The 19,584-nt window shown below is 40.7% G+C and overlaps 1 protein-coding gene and 1 pseudogene across 1 annotated transcript in view; one reads left to right on the forward strand and one right to left on the reverse strand.

The window, feature by feature from the left end:
* Positions 1–19,584, forward strand: part of SND1 (staphylococcal nuclease and tudor domain containing 1) — a 437,045-nt gene that overhangs the window by 195,251 nt on the left and 222,210 nt on the right. The window lies entirely within an intron of this gene.
* On the reverse strand, positions 8,366–17,782 carry LOC104007400 (CD2 antigen cytoplasmic tail-binding protein 2-like; annotated as a pseudogene).

Genomic DNA, 19,584 nt, shown 5'->3' on the forward strand with positions numbered 1-19,584 from the left:
TAAGGCATGACCACAGGTTTGTTTTTATCTAATCAGTACTGTAAAACTTATAACTGATAATTTTATTCTGTTTTTTATTTTTCTTTATCAGGCGGCCCCCAGAATCACAGCAGATTCAGAGAGACTCCCAGATAATTTTATTCTTTTATTTGATGATTGGAAGCTCACTGCCAAAGAGAGGCCATCTCTAGCAAATAGACCTAGCTGCACACTTTCTGTGTTCTAATCTTAGTCACTGCTTCTGTTTGTTTTCCTTTTATCTTGCTTTTGTTTTTATTTATCCTTTTTTTTTCTGAATTTTCTATACTTTAAAAAATCTTGGCCAGGCGCAGTGGCTCACGCCTGTAATCCCAGCACTTTGGGAGGCCGAGGCGGTTGGATCACCTGAGATCAGGAGTTTGAGAGTAGCCTAACCAACATGGTGAAACCTCGTCTCTACTAAAAATACAAAAAAAAAAAATTAGCTGAGTCTGGTGGCAGGTGCCTGTAATCTTAGCTACTTGGGAGGCTGAGGCATGAGAATTGCTTGAACCCCGGAGGCGGGAGTTGCAGTGAGCCGAGATCGTGCCACTGCACTCCAGCCTGGGCAATAGAGTGAGACTTTGTCTCAAAAAACAAACAAACAAACAAAAAAAACTCCATTAATATTATAGAAAATTTGAGGTATTGATAATTAAGAATCTCCAAATACTTAGCTTATTTTCAGAATTAAGTTATACTACTAAGAGCCTTTTATCTTACTTAATGGTGATTTATAAACACTAGCCAGAGAAGAGGCTTTTTAAAAAACACTGCATCTTAAATATTTTATTTTCATTTTAAACATAAAAATGTGTACATATTTTTAAATCTTTGCTGTCTGGGCAGCATGGACCACCTATTTGATATCTTGTTGAATTACATAACTTCCTGTTTGAAATGAGGACTTGAAAAACACTAATTATAGAACCTTATATTTTTGTGATTTACACCCCCTCATCTGTTACAGTTGTCCCACACATATTTATTTTGCAGCTACTTTAAAGCCTTTCCTCTTTATTAAATTTTTTAAAGCATGTGTTATCGAGCAACGGGCTCACTGCCCGAAGTGCCTAGATGCCAATAATATGGCACTGGTTTTTGGGAAAAGAAAGGGCTTTATTGTGAGGTCAACTGGCAAGGAGACAGGAGGCAGGACTCAATTCTGTTTTCCCAATCTGGGTGTTAGGTCAAACTTTTATGGGTTATGGAGGGTTATTTGGTGTGCAGAAGTGCTGGGAGGGTAGGTTTAACTGGAGGACTTTAAACTTGGCCATTTAGGATAAGGTATGGAATGGTGGATTTCAGCACCAGATCTTTCTAGATAACTGACCCTTTACTTCTAAAAGGATTCTGGTACTCAGGTTTTGGTCTTGTCCTGGCCTTCTTGTTTCCATAGGGAGGAAACATTGGTTCTGAGTATTATAGGAAGTAAAACCTTTTTCTGTTGCACATGCCCTGTCTCCATGATTTGCAATTTGTGCTCTGCTGCATCTGCAAGACAACTTAAACAATGCTTAAACAATAGAGGTGAACTGGGTTGAGCTGCCCCTGTGCTTACACATGCGAGTGTTTTAGTAAATACACACTCTTTGTGTGCTTGTATTTCAATGATATTTAATGAAGTATGTAATTAAAACAACAAGCACAACCAGTTTAAACTAGATTTGGGGACAAAAACAAATGGCTCATCTGGTTGGGACAGAAGTGCTCAGGTGTTGTACAGTGGCTCTCAGTCACTCTCACTGGCATCTGCCAGTACCCTATGCTGAGGACATAGAATGTGCAAGTCAGTTAAGGGAAGGGTTAGTAAAGAGAGCTTCTATGGCTTGCATAGCCTCTGAAAAGTGCACTCTGTTCAGTCTTGAAGAAATGTGAAATTAAGAAGAAATCTTATCTAAATTATGTTTGTTGTAATCTGTCGGCTTATATACCTACATTTAGGCCTTCACAGCACCTAGTGGCTTTCCTGTTATTAAAGAGAACAGCAGACTTCTGTAACTACAGAAGAGCTTCTCTGAAACTAGTGATTTTAGGGGACTGAGAAGAAAGAGGCAGATGAGATGGTGTCTCTTAAAGGGTTATTTCAAAGCCAAAGTTTAGATGCATTTCACATGCAGGGAGCGTGAATTGTCTGTATCTTCTATAGGGTTTAGTCTAATCCTTTTTTCCTCTCGATGTATGGGAAGGAGTCGCATCACAGGATGCTGGCAGGGCCTTGCTGGTGTGACATAGGCTTCAGCTTCCTATCTGTTTCCCCTGGGGAATCAATGAAAACAAGGTTCATCATTCCTCTAATAGATTAAAATTTTTTTCTTGATTAACTTCACTGTGGAGTTGGCAAGAGTTGTTATCTGTTAATCAAAACTGTTTAAATAAAAAATAAAAAGATCAAACTTTGAGTCTTTTCTCATTCTCTGGTTCCTGGGTTGGGAATTAGCTGATCGTTTTAGGCCTGGTTTGTGACATGAGGCTGTCAAGATGGCGCTTCCTGTTAATTACTTTTTATTGTATTTAAGACACTTAAATAACTCTTCTTATGATTTAGTCATCTATGTAATTAGCTGCAGTGATTAAAATCTCCTTCTTTCGTTCTTGCCAGAGCCTTCTTGAAGAGTGAGATTTTCTGAGGTGACCTTTCCCTGTGCTGGACTTCCCAATTACTTTGAGCTCCAATTTGGCAAACCCTTAGAATCTATTAACTCCTTGCTTATGCCTTTCTGCATATCACGTTTTCAAAGAAAAGTGTTAGAAGAAAATGTGTTCACATTTAGAAAGGGACATCTACAAAATATAACTAGGGTAAGCCACACAGATACACACACTCATTCTCACCACCACCTCACCCCTCATCCATGGAAAACTGTCACATATCCAGAAGATACAGTCACTAAGGCACTTCCCTATTGTTTCCCATTATGTGAAGTATTTCAGGATGATAGGAAACAATACACATGGCCCATTTTGTGAAAGTTAAAGAATGGCACAGAGATGGAACCTTGAAAGGTGAGCAAGTGAAAATTCCTGTTTATTTTCTGCACAAGATCACATCTTTTTAGACCGGTGACTTTATTTTTTCTGTTTATTTTTCTCATATTTTCCTTCTGTTGCTTCCCTGCATTGCTCTTCTTTCTTGAGGCATGCATCACCACTGCCACCTGCCTTGATGGCTGTCAGAGCATGAGACCTTGCTATCAGAGGTATTGTCCAAGTTCTGTGGGGGCTCGGGACATCTTAGATAATTCTTTCCCATGCAGCAGCTTCAAGGCCATCTTTATGAATATCCTTTCTGTCTGTTTAGAGTCTTCGTGGATAGCGCTTACCTTTAATGTATTTGTATGAACCAGACTATTAAATTTACAAAGAATAAGACTGCCTTTGCTTTTGCTTTTTCTTTGGTTCTAATTTGCAGGGATACTTTTTTTCTCCCAGCTGTTCTATTAGTGACTGAACCATTAGGTTAGGTCTTATCCTTACTCCGCTAGAATAATCCTTTTTTAATCCTAGTTTGGTTTTTCTCAGTCACAGTAGGAATAAGTGTCATACAGCCCCCAGCTTTTCTGACTACAGTTGTATAGCTTTGAGGTTTTTCACTGTCAGCCAAACCTCCTATCTCTCAGAGTTTTCAATTCTTAAAACACATTACTAATATCTGACTTTCAAGCTACACTTGGGCAAAAGCAGCCTCTTGAATCGCTCTTTTCTGGCCTAGTCATCTTACCCAGAGAGGCCCACAACATCCTGAAGTTCCTTTTCAGCACTTGAGAAAGTATGGTTACAGTGTTAATAATGGTAGTGGCTCTGCCGGGAGGTAGGGTCTGTATTATAGCCAACCCTTTTCCCCCACAGATTGATGACTTACGCTTTAATCATAGTCAATGAAAAGAACTGCTGAGCCCCCTTCCTGCCCTGCTTTGAAGGAACACAAGACACTAGAATGAGGGTTGTTGTTGTTTTCCACTTAAATCAGTAACAAACCACTAACCAACTCAACCCAAACCTTCCGCCTTCCCAAAAAGAGCAGTTTAGATTGTTTTCTGGAAATCATAGGCTGCTGGGTTAATATAATTGTGCTGCTTCTCCTGTGTTGAGTAGTAGAAGTGTGCCTATCCATTCTGAGGACATCAGAAACCTATGTGGCATTTAGTTAACAATACTTGAGAAAGAAGTAGTTGAATAACTAGGCCTGTCCTCTGCCAGTTCAAGCATAGCAATCATTTTAAGACACTTGTCCCATAAAACACTATAAGAAGGAACTTGGCTGTTGCACAGGGTTCAGGATTACAGTCAGGAAAATATTATTGAGTTTCAGACAAATCTGTCTCTTTTGTTCATATATTTCGTGGCTGGCTATCTATGGCAACCTCATACTGCCAAGTCTTATTTCCTTAAAAATGTGGTTTCAGATTACTTTATTACCATCATTTCTAGATGGAAGTTCAATTTAGCTTTTCATAATGGCACCCTTGAATCCTACAAATCAGCAAAATCCTTTACTGAAGTATGTGAGAGCTTCTTCTTTTCCCCTTTTTGCTTTTTATACTATCAGTTGAGTCGAGTGCCAAGCTGTGGATGGATGACTTGAATATTTACTGCACTGATCCTTGGGAAGCTCCCCCTTGTCAGTTTCCCAAAGTGTACCATGGAGAGCCCAGGAGAGAGTAAGGCTTTTCCCCAAATCTGTTTATGTTGTAACTTTTGCTTCATGTCTCATTGTAATGTTTCTCTAAATATTTTAAAACTTCCTTTGCTTTTTTTCTTCTATATTCAAGGAGATGTCTTCAACTTGATCTTTCAGGTTATATGCTTAGCTAGACAGCTGGCCAATCATGCATATTGACTTATTTTCATTCATCCACACTCTCTTGTTTATTTATTCATATCACTTATTCATTTAGCCACTCACTCATTAGTTCATTTATCAAGTATTAGTGGAATGCTTGGTATGTACTAAGGACTGTGTTAGGCATCATGAGTATATTGGTAATTCTAAAACTGAAATTATTTCTATGCTTATAAAATTTACAGACTGTTCTTTTAATCTAGCCCATTTTATTGATTTTTCTTTCAGCATTTATATTTAAATTTTTGTTCTTTAATTGTTCTGTCTTAATAGCACCCTATTCTTAGTTTATGAATACAATTTGTCTCATATTTCTGAGAACATTTAAAACTAAAAGAAATAACACGCTTGGCTGGGCACGGTGGCTCACGCCTATAATCCCAGCACTCAAGGAGGTGGAGGTGGGTGGATCACTTCAGCCCAGGAGTTCGAATCCAGCCTGGGCAACATGGCGAAACCCCTGTCTCAATTAAAAATGCAAAAAAATTAGCTGAGTGTAGTGATGCATGTCTGTTATCTGAGCTATTCGGAAGGCTGAGGCATGAGAATCACTTGAACCCTGGAGATGGAGGTTGCAGTGAGCCGAGATTGTGCCACTGCACTCCAGCCTGGGTGGTAGAGCAAGACTCGGTCTCCAAAAAAATAAAATAAATAAAATAAAATAAAATAAAATAAAATAAATAAAAATAAAATAATCCTGGGCGAGATGGCTCATGTCTGTAATCCCAGCACTTTGGGAGGCTGAGGCAGACAGATCACTTGAGGCCAGGAGTTCAGACCAGCCTAGCCAATATGATGAAACCCCATCTCTACTAAAAATAGGAAAATTAGCAGGGTGTGGGCACCTATAATCTCAGCTACTTGGGAGGCTGAGGCAGGAGAATCGCTTGAACCCTGGAGGCAGAAGTTGCTGTGAGCCGAGATTGCATCACTGTACTCCATCCAGCCTGGGTGACAAAGTGAGACTCCCTCTAAAAAAAAAAGAAAAGAAAAAAGAGAGAAAAAGAAAGCTGGGCGCAGTGGCTCACGCCTGTAATCCAAGCACTTTGGGAGGCTGAGGCGGGCGTATCAGCTGAGGTCAGGAGTTCAAGACCAGCCTGCCCAACATGGTGAAACTTGATCTCTACTAAAAAATACAAAAATTAGCTGGGTGTGGTGGCGCACGCCTATAGTCCCAGCTGCTCAAGAGGTTGAGGTGGTATAATCACTCAAACCCAGGAGGCGGAGGTTGCAGTGAGCCGAGAACACGCCACTGCACTCTAGCCTGGGTGACAGAGCGAGACTTGGTCTTAGAAAAAAAAGAAGAAAAAGAAATAACACCCTCTTCTGTTGTCTGAATTATCTGTTTCCTCTTAGATTAAATGTTGCCTTTATTTTGTTCCTTTTCTTTGATAAATCCTTAAATATTTGTAAACTTTCATCTGCATTTATGAAGGAACAACTTTACTATTTGGGGTAGGCATGGCATTTCTCTGCAGTTACATAGGTCTACTTCTCTTGGACAGCTTCATCACAAAAGCGAGTAGGGAGGCAGGTAGTATCAGAGGCAGGCTTCCTTGAAGGCTGCCCAAAAGTATCTGGTCCTGCAGCAGAGAGGAAGCCAGCAAATTATAGACCCCACTGAAATTGTCGAGGGAAAGAGGCTCTCTGGTAGAGAGCTTTAATGTATTTTCCAGGATTATTTTGCAAGTGGGGGCTCGGGGTTGACTGGGATGTGCTTTGCAGAAGCTGTCTCAAATGCTGTGGCCACACATCCATCTAAACTTCTTCCCGTGTTAAATTAAGGGACAGCTTTAGTAGTATATAGATAATAGACTTTTAAAGAAAAATCTGAGTATCTAATGTTGAGAAATCTGCAGCAGTAACTTCCTTTAGTGTAAGTGTGACTATTTTGTGGCTTTGAGAACTTTAATGCTTTCCACCACGTTACAGGTAAGCTTGGTAGCAAGCTGCAACAGTAATTGGAAGAACTGTGAAGACATCCTTTAGTATTAAAACAGTGGGTTAATGAATGGTCTCTGTTAGAAGCAAAGTGCTCTAGCACCTCCTCTAGAAGAGGAGAAGGCATGAAGGCCCAGGGTTTAATGCTGCCCTGCTGGTAGAGATTTTACTGGGCTTGTATTTTTATTAGGCTTGTTTTTACTAGTGCCTGGGCTTCAAAGTTCCATAGGGTTTACTTAAATGATCTGCCCATAACCCTATTTTTCTCACAAGCCCTTTTTATTTAAGGTTTTCTGTGCAGTTTTGTGGTAAATATATGATACCAGTTATGCCTGTACTTTTGCCAGGTATCAAAACCTTTTGTTCCTAGCTACTCTGTGGGCATCACAGGGAAGTGGAGATTCTGGCTGGCTGGCCATGCTTTTCTGAGTGTGATTTCTAATTAATTACTCCGATGATGACCCTAAAGCCTACTCACTGTGGTGCTTTGTATTTATTGATAAAGGCCCTTGGAGTGCTCTTACTTCTTAGTATTTGTGCTACTATTTCTCCACTAGTCTGACCCCATCTGCTTTCTGCCTTTCAGGGTTTGCAAACTTTCTGATGTGCTGCTAACACACATTCTTGTTTTCTAGCATCATTAGGGCTTTGTTCGTTTTTTGTTCTGTTTTGTTTTGTTTTGAGACACAGTCTCACTCTGTTGCCCAGGCTGGAGTGCAGGGGTGTGATCTCAGCTCACTGCAACCTCTGCCTCCCAGGTTCAAGCGATTCTCTTGCTGAGTTCAGCCTCCCAAGTAGCTGGGATTACAGGTGCCCACCACCACGCCTGCCTGGTTTTTGCATTTTTAGTAGAGATGGGGTTTTGCCATGTTGGCCAGGCTGGTCTTGAACTCCTGACCTTAAGTGATCTGCCTACCTTGCCTCCCAAAGTGCTGGGATTACAGGTGTGAGCCACCACTCCGGCCAGGGCTTTATTCTTTTCCATATCTGTCTTTCTCTTATTTCATGGGGACCTTGTAAAGGATGGTGTTTGGACATAAGTTCTCAGTAGATCTTGCTGACCTCCTACTAGCATTCTATTTATTTATTTATTTATTTATTTAGAATAGTGCCATGATGTGATAAGGAGAAGGGGGCATTCGACATGGTTACTAATAAGCATTATTTATTTATTTATTTATTTATTTAGAATAGTGTCATTGATGTGATAAGGAGAGGGGGCATTTGACATGGTTACCAATAAGCAAAACTTATGGGTCTTTTCTATGCCATTTCTCAGCCCCCTTCTCTTTATAATTCCTGTGGTCAGCACAGCACTAAGTGTTAAGGGGAATAGGAATGGAGTTTTTATAAATTTTTGTAACTCACAGTAGTGATTCTGCTTAAAAGGGATTTGCTCCCTTTCATTCTGAGTGATCTTTTAAAAAGTAATAAAAATTGTAGTAACATTTTCAAAAGAAAATAGGGGAAATTGCCTGTTATTTCATCCTGCTAATATAATAGCTCCTATTTTGGGGGTGCTTCTTTTGAGTGCTGAGTGCTTTTTTTTTTTTTTTTAAAGAATATAAAATTTAGAAGCAGAAAAACTTGGACCACTCGGCATAAGGTTGAGATGAAGTCTAAGGCAAACTATTGTTGATATTAAGATTCTATGGAATTTTTTTGAGACAGGGTCTCACTCTGTCACCCATGCTGGAGTGCTGTGGTACAATCATGGCTCACTGCAGCCTCAATCTCTGTGGGCTCAGGTGATCCTCCCACTTCAGCCTCCCAAGTAGCTAGGACCACAGCTGAATGCCACCCCACCTGGCTGATTTTTGAAGAGACCGAGGTTTAGCCATGTTGCTCAGGCTGGTCTCGAACTCCTGGGCTCAAGCAGTTCTCCCACCTTGGCCTCCCAAAGTGCTGGGATTATATCATGAGTCACTGCACCTGGGTATTTTTTTAAATGTAGAGTTTGGAAGTAAATAGGTCTGAGGTAAAAAACTCAGCTCTACTATTAGATACTGTGTAATCATGGGCCTTAGTTTTTTTTTGTTTTTTTGATTTTTGTTTTTCCAGCTGTAAGTTAGAGATAATAGTATACCTCATAAGGATATTGTGAGGATTATAGGTGATACTGCGTTTTAAATGTTTAGCATAGTGACTAAGACATAACAATCAAATACTAAAGTGAGCCCTAAGCCCTCCAGAGGGGAGCTGCTCACCATTGACCTAATTTTAAAATCTAATAGTTTCTTCCATCTTTCTCTGTCCTCTTTCCCACTTCTCTCTCACATGTCCAGCTATTTCTTTAAGCTCAAACTTGATTTTATATTCTGTTCTCTTTTTCTTCATCACACTCCCTGTGGCCAACTCATCCACTAATGTGATTGCTACCCAACAGATTCTTTTAAGGATGAATTTAGTAAGTAGTAGCTACCCAAGGTTTAATTTACAAAACAAAACAAAATGCCTCATTGGATTATGGTTGAGGACTCTGTGGTACTAGGGCATTTTATTGTTCCATTGGAGGCACTTTGGTTTGTATTAGTCTCCTCACATCACTTTTTCAGTTTTCATGACGGCGAATTGCATTCATTTTCCCCCTAAGTATTGAATGTATACTGTTTCCTTAAGACAGTAATGATTGATAAGTACTTGCATACAGGTAGAAGTAATGGATATGCATGAGTAATGCTTAATGTTTCAGGAAGCTTAACACATATTTACCATTTAGTAGGCACACAATTTATTCTTTAATAAAAACAGTATATTGGATACCTTTCAAATCAAGAGGTGTGCTAGCCAGCTACTTCCCTGGGTATGCTTGCTCTAGCTAGTAAGCTAGCTATCTACTTTACCTGTTTATCTGAGGTGATGAAAAGGCACAGGGCTACCAAATTAGTGTTTTCGGAAATGTTTTTACTCTACCCCCACCTGAAAAGGCTTACTCAAAGCCGTAGTCCATGGAGCTTTTAGAATGGCCCTTCCTGCTGTGGTGCCTTAGTTAATTTTTCTGCCTTTAGTGAAAATGTGTTTTAAACAGGGAAACAAAAGGAACTTGGAAGGATTTAGCAAATATTGCGATCTTGGAGGTGAGTATGTGTAGTAGGATTGGGAGATGTTTAAGAGCATTAGCTTCATAAAGGGAGGTGGACTGCCTTCTATCAGATTTCCATTGTTGGTTTTACATGGAGTCTTCTGACTTTCTAATATATCTGCTTACATATAAACTGGGATTCAGCAGACTGTTGCTTTATCTATTGTGTTTAAAATGTGGTTTATAAGCCATCACACATTAGGTCAGTAGCAATGGGAACTATATTACAGTTCTCATACCATCCCTCTTTCTCCCCAATGAAAAAGGGATCATTTTGGCATTGACTACAAAATCACCTTTTCTTTTTTTTTACACCAAGAAGCAACTAAACAATTCATTTATTCCTGTCACCACTTTTTCAGAAATTTCCCTCTGAAATGTTTATATTGCTTCTTGTGTCACTTAGCACCCTCTGCAGCTGTGGAAAGATCAGATCATTGAGTGAAGGTTGACCACAGAGTCTTTGTAGTGGCTTACTGTCTTTCAAAGCAAGAAACCAAAAATACCCCTTCCTTTCCAAAGAGAAGGAGAGAATTTCAAAGCCCTTAAACTTTTGCTGGACCTATTTATTGCTTGTACTAGAACTATGAATCATTAAGTTAAAAAATATTCTGGTTTCCAATTCTTAGGAAAAATGTCAACACTTTTTTTTTTTTTTTTTTTGAGATGGAGTCTCGCTCTTCCGCCCAGGCTGGAGTGCAGTGGTCCTATCTCAGCTCACTGCAAGCTCTGCCTCCCAGGTTCACACCATTCTCCTGCCTCAACCTCCCAAGCAGCTGGGACTACAGGTGCCCGCCACCGCCCCCGGCTAATTTTTTTTTTTTTTTTTTTTTTTAAGCAGAGACGGGGTTTCACCATGTTGGCCAGGATGGTCTCGATCTCCTGACCTCATGATCCGCCTGCCTCGCCCTCCCAAAGAACACTTTTTAAAAAATGTATTTTTGTTTTCACTTAGTTTTGTAAGTGAGGTTTCTTTTTTTTTTTCATAGCACAGTTGGGGGTGTTTGCTTGGCAAGCAGAGTCCAGGCAGGGAGGCCACGGGACCCCTGACAGGCACCTCCAAGGAGGATTTTCATAAGAGCAAACACTCAGGGACCAAGGCGAGTCCAAAGGGGCTGTGGAGAGGTTCCCTCGCTTCTGGCCATCAGCACAGCCAAGGCCCCACAACTAAAGGCTTTTATTGGGAAAGGGAAATTGACTGAAAAATGGCCTCCAACTTCCTCACTGCCTGAGACACTTGGACCTCCTCCACAAAGTTCAGGAAAGAAGGGCCCACCAAACTAGGTCCCCAGCAGTCTCAGGTGTAGAGGTCAAAGTCAATGCGTTTGGAGTTGTAGAACTGACCATGAAGGGGGTCCAGCTTCCGGCAGTAAACACCATCAGGAAAGTAGCCTTCGCTCACCCAGATCTGCATCTGGTCGCTGGTGAAGGGCCCATGCAGCTCGGCATCCCCCGGGTTCTCCCACTTATATTCCCACATCACATCCACCAGACCATCTCCTGGCAACTCTGCTTCTCCTCTCTGGGTAGGGGTTGGGGTCTCCAGTTCCCCCTCTGCCACTTCCTCAGCGAACATGTCTAGGGAGTGTGGGGGTGTGGGATTGTGGGGTCCCTAGGGCCTGGCACCCCAAACCCTTCAGCCGCATGGCCAACTGTTCCGTTTCCTGGTACATGCCAAGGTTTCCCTGGGCCACCATCTGGTCGGCCAATTCGGAGAGCCGGTCCGGGCACTGCAGGGAACTGGGTCACCCAGGCCCCTTGCTGCTCCCTTTGCCTCCTCCTCGGGCCCCCAGATGCCTCAGTGCCCTAGCCACTGTCTCTCTAGGCAATAGGAGCTCCAAAAGTCCCTCCAAGAAGGCTTGGGCACTCACTGGGGTCTGGCCCAAGCTGTCCTCCTCTTCCAAGTCTGAGGCCTGGCGTGGGGTCTCATTTCTAGAGCTTTTACCTGCAGAAGTTCTGTACTTTGTTTATGCAGTGCAGATCTAAAGCAGCTGCCACAATCTGGACCTTAGCAACACTGACATTGGGTTTGGTCCAGTTGCTAATGGACTCCAGGGAACAAAAACACCACTCTCCTGCTCCTGTGATGCCAGCTGGCTAGTACGTAGGCCATAAACCATAGTGGACAGGTAGTGGAATTCCTCTTCCTGGACGTCTTTTTCCTTTCTGACCAATATGAAATAAAACTTATTTTGACCTTCTACCCTAAAAAGCAACATGTGCTGAAACAAGTTTCTTCTGACAAATTTGTTCTTATCTAGAATGATTAGATTTGGTAGAAGAACGTAGTTATACTTCCAGTTAGCAGTGGTGTGGTATTTCTCTGAGTAGAATGATGGTCGTCTAGAATCTAGACTATTATTACTTCAGTTTCTTCCTCTGAACAAAACGTTGTTTATGTATACCTGCATTTACATAAACTACAGGGGATGTGAAAATGACTCTCTGGGGCTGCCTCTCTCCATTTTGGACCTTTCTAGACCTCATTGGTTTGGCTGGTTCTGCTTTCACTGTCAGAGCAGATCATTCCAGATGCCATTATGTAATTTTCTGTCTTGGGATATGTGTTTGCATGGGTGGGTGGTTTTGTTTTGTTGTTAAGTGATGTTTAATGTCAAGCCAATAATATGGATATGTAGGCTTGGTTTTGTCATAATGGCCACAAGTTAGCTTATTTATCCTTATTTCCCAGAGACACAGAGAGCCACCCTTCCCCACCCCTACTTAATGTCTATGTTTTGCAGGGGGCTCTTGTCATCACAGCTGCCTAGGAAGTACAGCATGGCCAGTTGGCAGTTCTATTCTGCAGAGACAAAGAGGAGGAATCTTTTCTCTGGTTGCTACCACAACTGATTGGTTGGCTTCCTGTGACCTAAATAGAACCAATAGGAATGAGTTTGCTGTTCCTGAAATAATACCAAAGTTTGCTCTGTTCCCTTCCCAGAATTCTCAGGGTCTTGTTCTTTGGGAAGGCCAGGTAATATGACACATTTATGATTCTGGGGCCTTAGGTTGTGTTACATCATTCTTGGCCCTTGATTTCTTGAGGAGAGTAGTATTAGCTGAAGTTTTCTGTCTGGGTAGTTTTTCACAAAACTTGATAGACTCACCTGGAGCACTTACAAAAAATAGTGATGCCCAAAATTAAAATCTAAGTACTGATGCTTGGTGTTTTATCAGTGTAAATCTTCACCCCTAGAGGTTCTTTGTCTTGGTGTGGGGTCTGGCATTAGTGTTTTAAGTGGTGATTCTGATGTGCACCCAATATTGCTAACCACTGAGAAAGGGAGTCTAAAGGAAACAGGAGGGGCCAAAACGAACAATCTTCTCTGCTCTCAGATTAGGTCTGCAGCATAGATACAGGTAATAGGAGGAATAAGAAAGACATTACAGATGTTTATGTTCTCAGATCACTTTTACAGCTCTGTTAATTTCTTCAATACCATCTCTGTTTGGAAGATGTACATGATGGCAGAGCGGTGGAGGGGCCAATGGGGAGATGGTTATTTCTAGCTCTGCCTCCAGGTTAAAGTGTGACCTTGCAAGTCAGTTAACCTCTTTTCCTAAGGCCCTTAGCTGGCCTTTTTTGAAAGTGGCATAAACAGTACTGTCAACATTATGCTTCCTTAATGTGTGTCTTCTTGGTAATGTAAAATTCCTTCAAACCTCTTCTCAGGTTCTTGGTAGAGGGGATTTCAGTGGTGGGAATGTTTATGGGTGAGACAAGCAGTAGCAATGAAGCCACAAGTTTCCTGTTGGCTGAAACGTCTAGTTGTAGATTTTCCCTGTAGCTCTTCCTTCCCAGGCTCTTGATTTTAAGTGATTAGTTTGCTTGGAAGTCTGGATTTACAAAAGTCTGCTTAAGGTGCTTGTTCTTCATTAATGTAATCAGACTTTACCCAAATAGTTAATTCTTAGTGATCTCCACCAGTTAATTCAGTGGCCAGATTGCCATTAGCCACTGATGTGACCTTAGTTGAATTGCTTATCTGAGAGAGCAGTGGTGTAGTGGAATGGTGGTGTAGTGAATTTGGACCTGTAAGGTTCCGTTTAACCCTATTTGTAACTGATTTTCAAATTCATCGATTTTATCTGGCTAGCGACTGTTTATTATTACTGTTGTTTTAAAACACCCTCCTAGAAGGAATCCTTAGGCAGTAAAAGGCGTTAATCTCTTTTGTTGTCTCTCTTATTGCTAGCTAACCAAAACTGTATCTCCAAGTAATAAATATTTGTGTATCTCGAAGTAATAAATATTTGGGGTGATGAAATAAATTCAAGTATAATCATTTTTCAGGCTCAATGTCAGTTGGTGGGTTTATAAAGACTGAAGCCCAAAATTAAATATCCAAGAAGCCCTAGAGTTTATGGTGTTCTGTTTTGGGGGATAGCCTTACGTATATGAAATTAATAATGTGTATTTTGATGACCAAAGTATAATTATTTGGCAGGCTTTAATCCAAACTAATATGCTGGAGAAGATTGGCTGTTTTATGTTGATGCGCTTCTAGATATAACCCCATTTATGACTCTAGCTGTTTTCTTTCACACCTTTCTAAAAGGGGCTTTTATTCAGCCAGTAAACACAGGTATAACAAAACTAGCCAGTGCCATATGTTAAATGTCTTGAATATCATCCATGTTTACAACATAGTATTTTAAGAATTATATCATCTGGTCTTAGATAACCCTTCAAGGTTGCTTTTCAGGGATAGATGTAAATCATTGTATCATGGGTTGGCAGAGAAGAGAGAATCAGGACTGCCTATTTCCATTTTGGTTTGGATCCTTTGAATTGGAACTATTTTCTATACCTCATCTTGCACTGTTGAGGTTTGTGTGTTTAGTGTGGCTGAGAATCATTGCTTTTGAAGGGATGCTCTCTGCCCGTCTACCTGGTGTCATTCGTTTCGTTTTTGTTTTTTGTTTTTTGAGACAGAGTCTCACTCTGTTGCCTAGGCTGGAATGCAGTGGCGCTGTCTTGGCTCACTGCAACCTCCGACTCCCAGGTTCAAGTGATTCTCCTGTCTCAGCCTCCCAAGTAGCTGGGATTACAGGTGCCCACCACCATACCCAGCTAATTTTTATATTTTTTAGTAGAGACAGGGTTTCGCCATGTTGGCCAGGCTAGGGATCCTGACCTTAGGTGATCCACCCGCCTCGGCCTCCTGAAGTGCTGGGATTACAGGCGTGAGCCACCGCTCCTGGCCTTATTTATTTTTTAATTAGTGCACCATTCCATGCTATAACCTAAAACAGTAAGTAGAAGTCTGGAGGCCGTGATTTTCACATCCAGGAACTCAAGGGAAGGATGGAGTGTATAGGCAGAGCGTGGCCATGTCCACCTGTGCCAGGTTTTTGTTTTTCACTGTGCTTCATCTTTAACACATTTGTTGAAGACTTTTTCACATTGATAGACTATGTCTAGCAATAAGACATTAGTATTCATTGTGGATTAGAAGGTAATCCCCACATTATTCCCCTCACCTTCTGCAGTTTAGCTTTGATTTCACTACCTAAGAGGTCTTTTTCTGGAAAGTACACTTTTTTAATGTATGGCAGCTTCAAAAGCAGGAGCTGAAGAATGCATCCAGTTTTCCTAGTCTGCTAAAGGCAGGGACTGTGGAAATCGAATCAGAATGTCGTTATTCTACAACTTCTCTAAATCAAATTTATTTCCCAAGCATGAAGTGTTAACAGCACCCTACCCACTAGAATATTTTGGGGGACAAAAGAAATTCTGACTTGATTACCAGGACTCTCATCTCCCTCTTAATATGTCTCTAAGAGGTTTTTTGCCCTGGAATCCAGTGCCCGGTGATCTTAGGACAATTCCCCATTTGCAGCATAATTTATAAGTTACCCATTCTCTCTTTCCCCTGTAATAACAAAATTGCTGTGATAGCCATCCAACCAGTTAAAAAAAATTCAGGTAATTCATTTCTAAATTGGAACTTGTTTCTTTTAAATCAGCCTTGTAATGTATTACAGACATCACTCTCAGCATTGGCTACAGAAGTGATTTAATGCTGGGTTTTTAATGATTCCTTCGTTAATCCTGGTATTCTGGGATTTAACACTCACTGGCCAATGATGAAAACTTTGATTTCATGCATATCGGATAACGCTGGGCAGTTGCTGAAGCCATGAATCTTGCCTCTGTAGTGGCATGTATGATTGAGAGTGTTGCGGATGGATGGGTGCTCTCCCAGGCCGTGCACTGCTGCTGAAGAGGTGAACACGATATCTTTATCAGCTCAGGGTGACCTCTTCCCAGCACAGTTGCATTTGAAGCAAGAATTTGCACTGACAGCTTCATCTCCTAGATCTCTGGACTTGTGAAGTCAGGCTTCACCTTTTCAACTATTTCCTAAAAGATGCTTTCTTTGAGAACATGTCCCTTGATGTCTATATTTTGGATTTTTTTCTTCTAATAAAGTCATATAATTTTTTAGTAGAAAGACATCGATAGGACTATCTAGTCCACCTCCCTCATTTTGCACACAAGGCAGCGGAGTCCACGAGGAGTGACATAACTAGGCCAATGCTAATAATAATGAAAATTAATAACAACAGCAGTGACCGCCAACATATATAATGCTTACTGTGCGCCAGGCACTATCTAAATGTAGTAATTCATTTTTTCCCCACAAAACCTTCAGGAGGTAACATTGCACAGCAAGTCCAGTATCCCACACAGCTTCTTTCTGTACCTCCTGCTGCTCTTAAAAGCAGAGAAGACAGTGTTGGTTGCATTCCTTACTCTTAATGGAAGCATTACAAATGTTCCATGGAAGCGAGGTGCCAGTTTATTTACTGTAGAGTCTTATGGCCAGAGTGTTAATATACCTTGAAAAAATGCCATGTTCTTTCTTCCCTCAAAAAAAATTATTGCTTAGTGAAGAGGAAGTCACCTTATCCATAGAGTCTTCTCAGAGGCTGTCATATTACAGTGTGCTGCCTTAGTTACTTTGTTTTGAACATATGAATTAACCAGTGCTATATGAATGTCATATTGGCAGAATCGTAAAACAATAGCTAACTTTTTTTTACACAGATACAGTAATTATTCCTGTGAGTGTGACCCCCTCATTACAAGCACCATGGAAAGTAACCTGTTAAAGCTCACCTTGAAGAGCAGTGCTCTAAGATATAAGTTGGCAAACTTTTCTTCAAAGGGCCAGATGGTAAATATTTTCAGCTTTGAGAGTCATATGGTCTCCCTTGCAGCTATTCAGCTCTGCCTTTGTAGCGGTAAAGCAGCCATAGATGATGTGTAAGCAAATGGGTGTGGTGTCCCCATAAAACTTTAACTCCAAAAACTGGAGAAGAGTTTGCCTGCCCCTGTCCTAGGTTATGTTGTGGAGATAGGAATATACGATATACTTATAAGACAAATGATAAAATTTCAAAGTGAGAGAAAAGTACCTCAAGAAGTGTCTCTATTGATGGTGTATACTCTGGTGTTGAATACACCCATACCGAGTGCAGCTTGAGCAGAACTTTTCTGAAATGTATACTTGATGATGTATAAATGTTATAAATAAATACTTTATTTGATTAGTTAGATATTTAGGATAAATAAGAAACTTCTCCCATTTTTCTAAGTCTTCCCCCACCCCCCACCCCAGGAAATTAGGTAGCTCTTTATATGCAAGCATGTTTTCTTGTCATCTTTTTCTCTTGAGCCCTATCAAAGCCTCAGTTTATGAGGAAATGGCATGTTTTGGAAATTGTTTTCAATACAATCTGATGGCTTCTCACTTCCTTCCAATTGAGCCATCTCTACACTGGTCACTGGGGGTAGAACAGTTCACCACTTCTGTTTGGTGACACCAGCAACCATCCATCCACTTCTTGCTGATGGTGCTCTTCTGGTTATTTGAATCTGTGAGCATGTCCTTGTTTTTCTGGGTGTCTGATTCTCATATTTTGTTCAATGCTACCTAAGTCTTGCTATCTAGAACAGTTCTGAATCTGTAAAACAGCAGAGTCTTTCCTGTTAGAATTTTATTACTTTGCTGCCAGTTTAATTTTCTGATTTCTTTCTGGTGTCTTTCTCCCTTTTTTCATTCTCACCAGTTCAGTGCTGACTAACCCTTTTCTTTGTATACCTTGTCAAAGTTTTTAATATGATCTAATTGAAGGCACTTCCCTGCACTATGGATTTTGCTGGTCTACTAGAGACAGTTTTTCTTTATTTTCAGCATGCCCCTTTTCAGATGCATCTGGAATAACAGCTGCATTCCCACTCCTGAATAAAATGGGTTAGGAAAGCTTCTCATTGGCAAAGCACCTGGATTCTTTGGCAAGATTGGAGGTAAACTCCAGACCAGATCCATCACCAGGAGAATGGGAGGACCAATTTTTATAGGGTGGGGGTAGACCATATGAATGAGGATGTGAGTGAACTCATGTTATAGAAGCACCATTTATATCTGTTAAATGTAAGGGATTAGATAATCTGTCATTATGCTAATTCTGGGTAACAGATGGTAGAGAGTTCTGCATCTCAACAGCAGTATTCACCATGGGGGAAATTAGCTTGCACCCAGATCAGCAGTTAGGCAGGAATTCCATTGAGAGAGAAACACTATTGATGATTACATTAGTGTATCCCTCTGAGAGCATCTACACATATGGTGGGTTCCTTCAAATTATCTATAGTTGACATATGCTTGGCCATGGCCCTTACTAAGTTACAGGACCTCTGTCCTTCTATCTATAAAGAATTTGAGGTTCGTTTAGGAAGATCAAGATTGGAAGTAGGTTAGGAAATGTGGCTCAGAGCATTATTGTATCATACAGTTTTTCTTCAAAGAAAGATGCCATACAGATGTCAAAAACATTGTTTGTCTGTCTTTGGAAATGAACTCCAGAAATGAAATGAGAAGCAGGAACTGGATGTGTTCTTTGTAAGTGCCATACCTTATCTTTGGTACAAGATTAAACAAACAAACAAACAAAAGATTTAATTAAGTCCTTTGGCTTCACATTCTCTAAGGGACTGTCTTGATTCTGTAATTTTTTTTTCTCCTTTGTGGTTTTGTTTTGTTTGTTTCGTTTTTGAGACAAGGTCTTGCCCTATCACTCAGGCTGGAATGCAGTGACACAATCATGGTTTATGGCAGCCTTGACCTCCTAGATCCTCCTACTTCAGCTTCCTGAGTAGCTGAGACTACAGGCATGCCATCATGCTCAGCTAATTTATTTATCTTTTTTTTTTTTAATAGAGACAGGGTCTTGCTATGTTGCCCAGACTGTGGTATTTATTTTATGTGGTATTTTGTTAAATCATAACTTCATCTACCCTTTGTATGCTGATGATTATCAACTTTTTATTTCTCCTTTTTTTTTTTTTTTACCACATACCTGCTTTTCATTTCCATTTGTATCATCTTACTCTCATTTCATAGCCAACATGCTTAACTCTAATGCTGATTAAAATGAAGGTTTCAAACTCCAGTGTGCCCAAGAATCACCTGTGTAGTTTATTAAAATACAACCTAAGCAGTGGGCTAGACCCAACTTTTTTGGTACTCACCAAATTGGAGTCTTCTCCTGTCAGATGATTCTATTCCTTTTCATATCGGCCAGACATACTGAGCTCGAAGAGAAGCCAAGAACCTAGACAACTCATTTTGAAGAGCTGTCCAGGTTGATTGGACAACCATTAAAATGTATCACCACTTGTACAGGG

The sequence above is a fragment of the Pan troglodytes genome, chromosome 6 (assembly GCF_028858775.2).
Source record: "Pan troglodytes isolate AG18354 chromosome 6, NHGRI_mPanTro3-v2.0_pri, whole genome shotgun sequence".
Lineage (NCBI taxonomy): Eukaryota > Metazoa > Chordata > Mammalia > Primates > Hominidae > Pan > Pan troglodytes.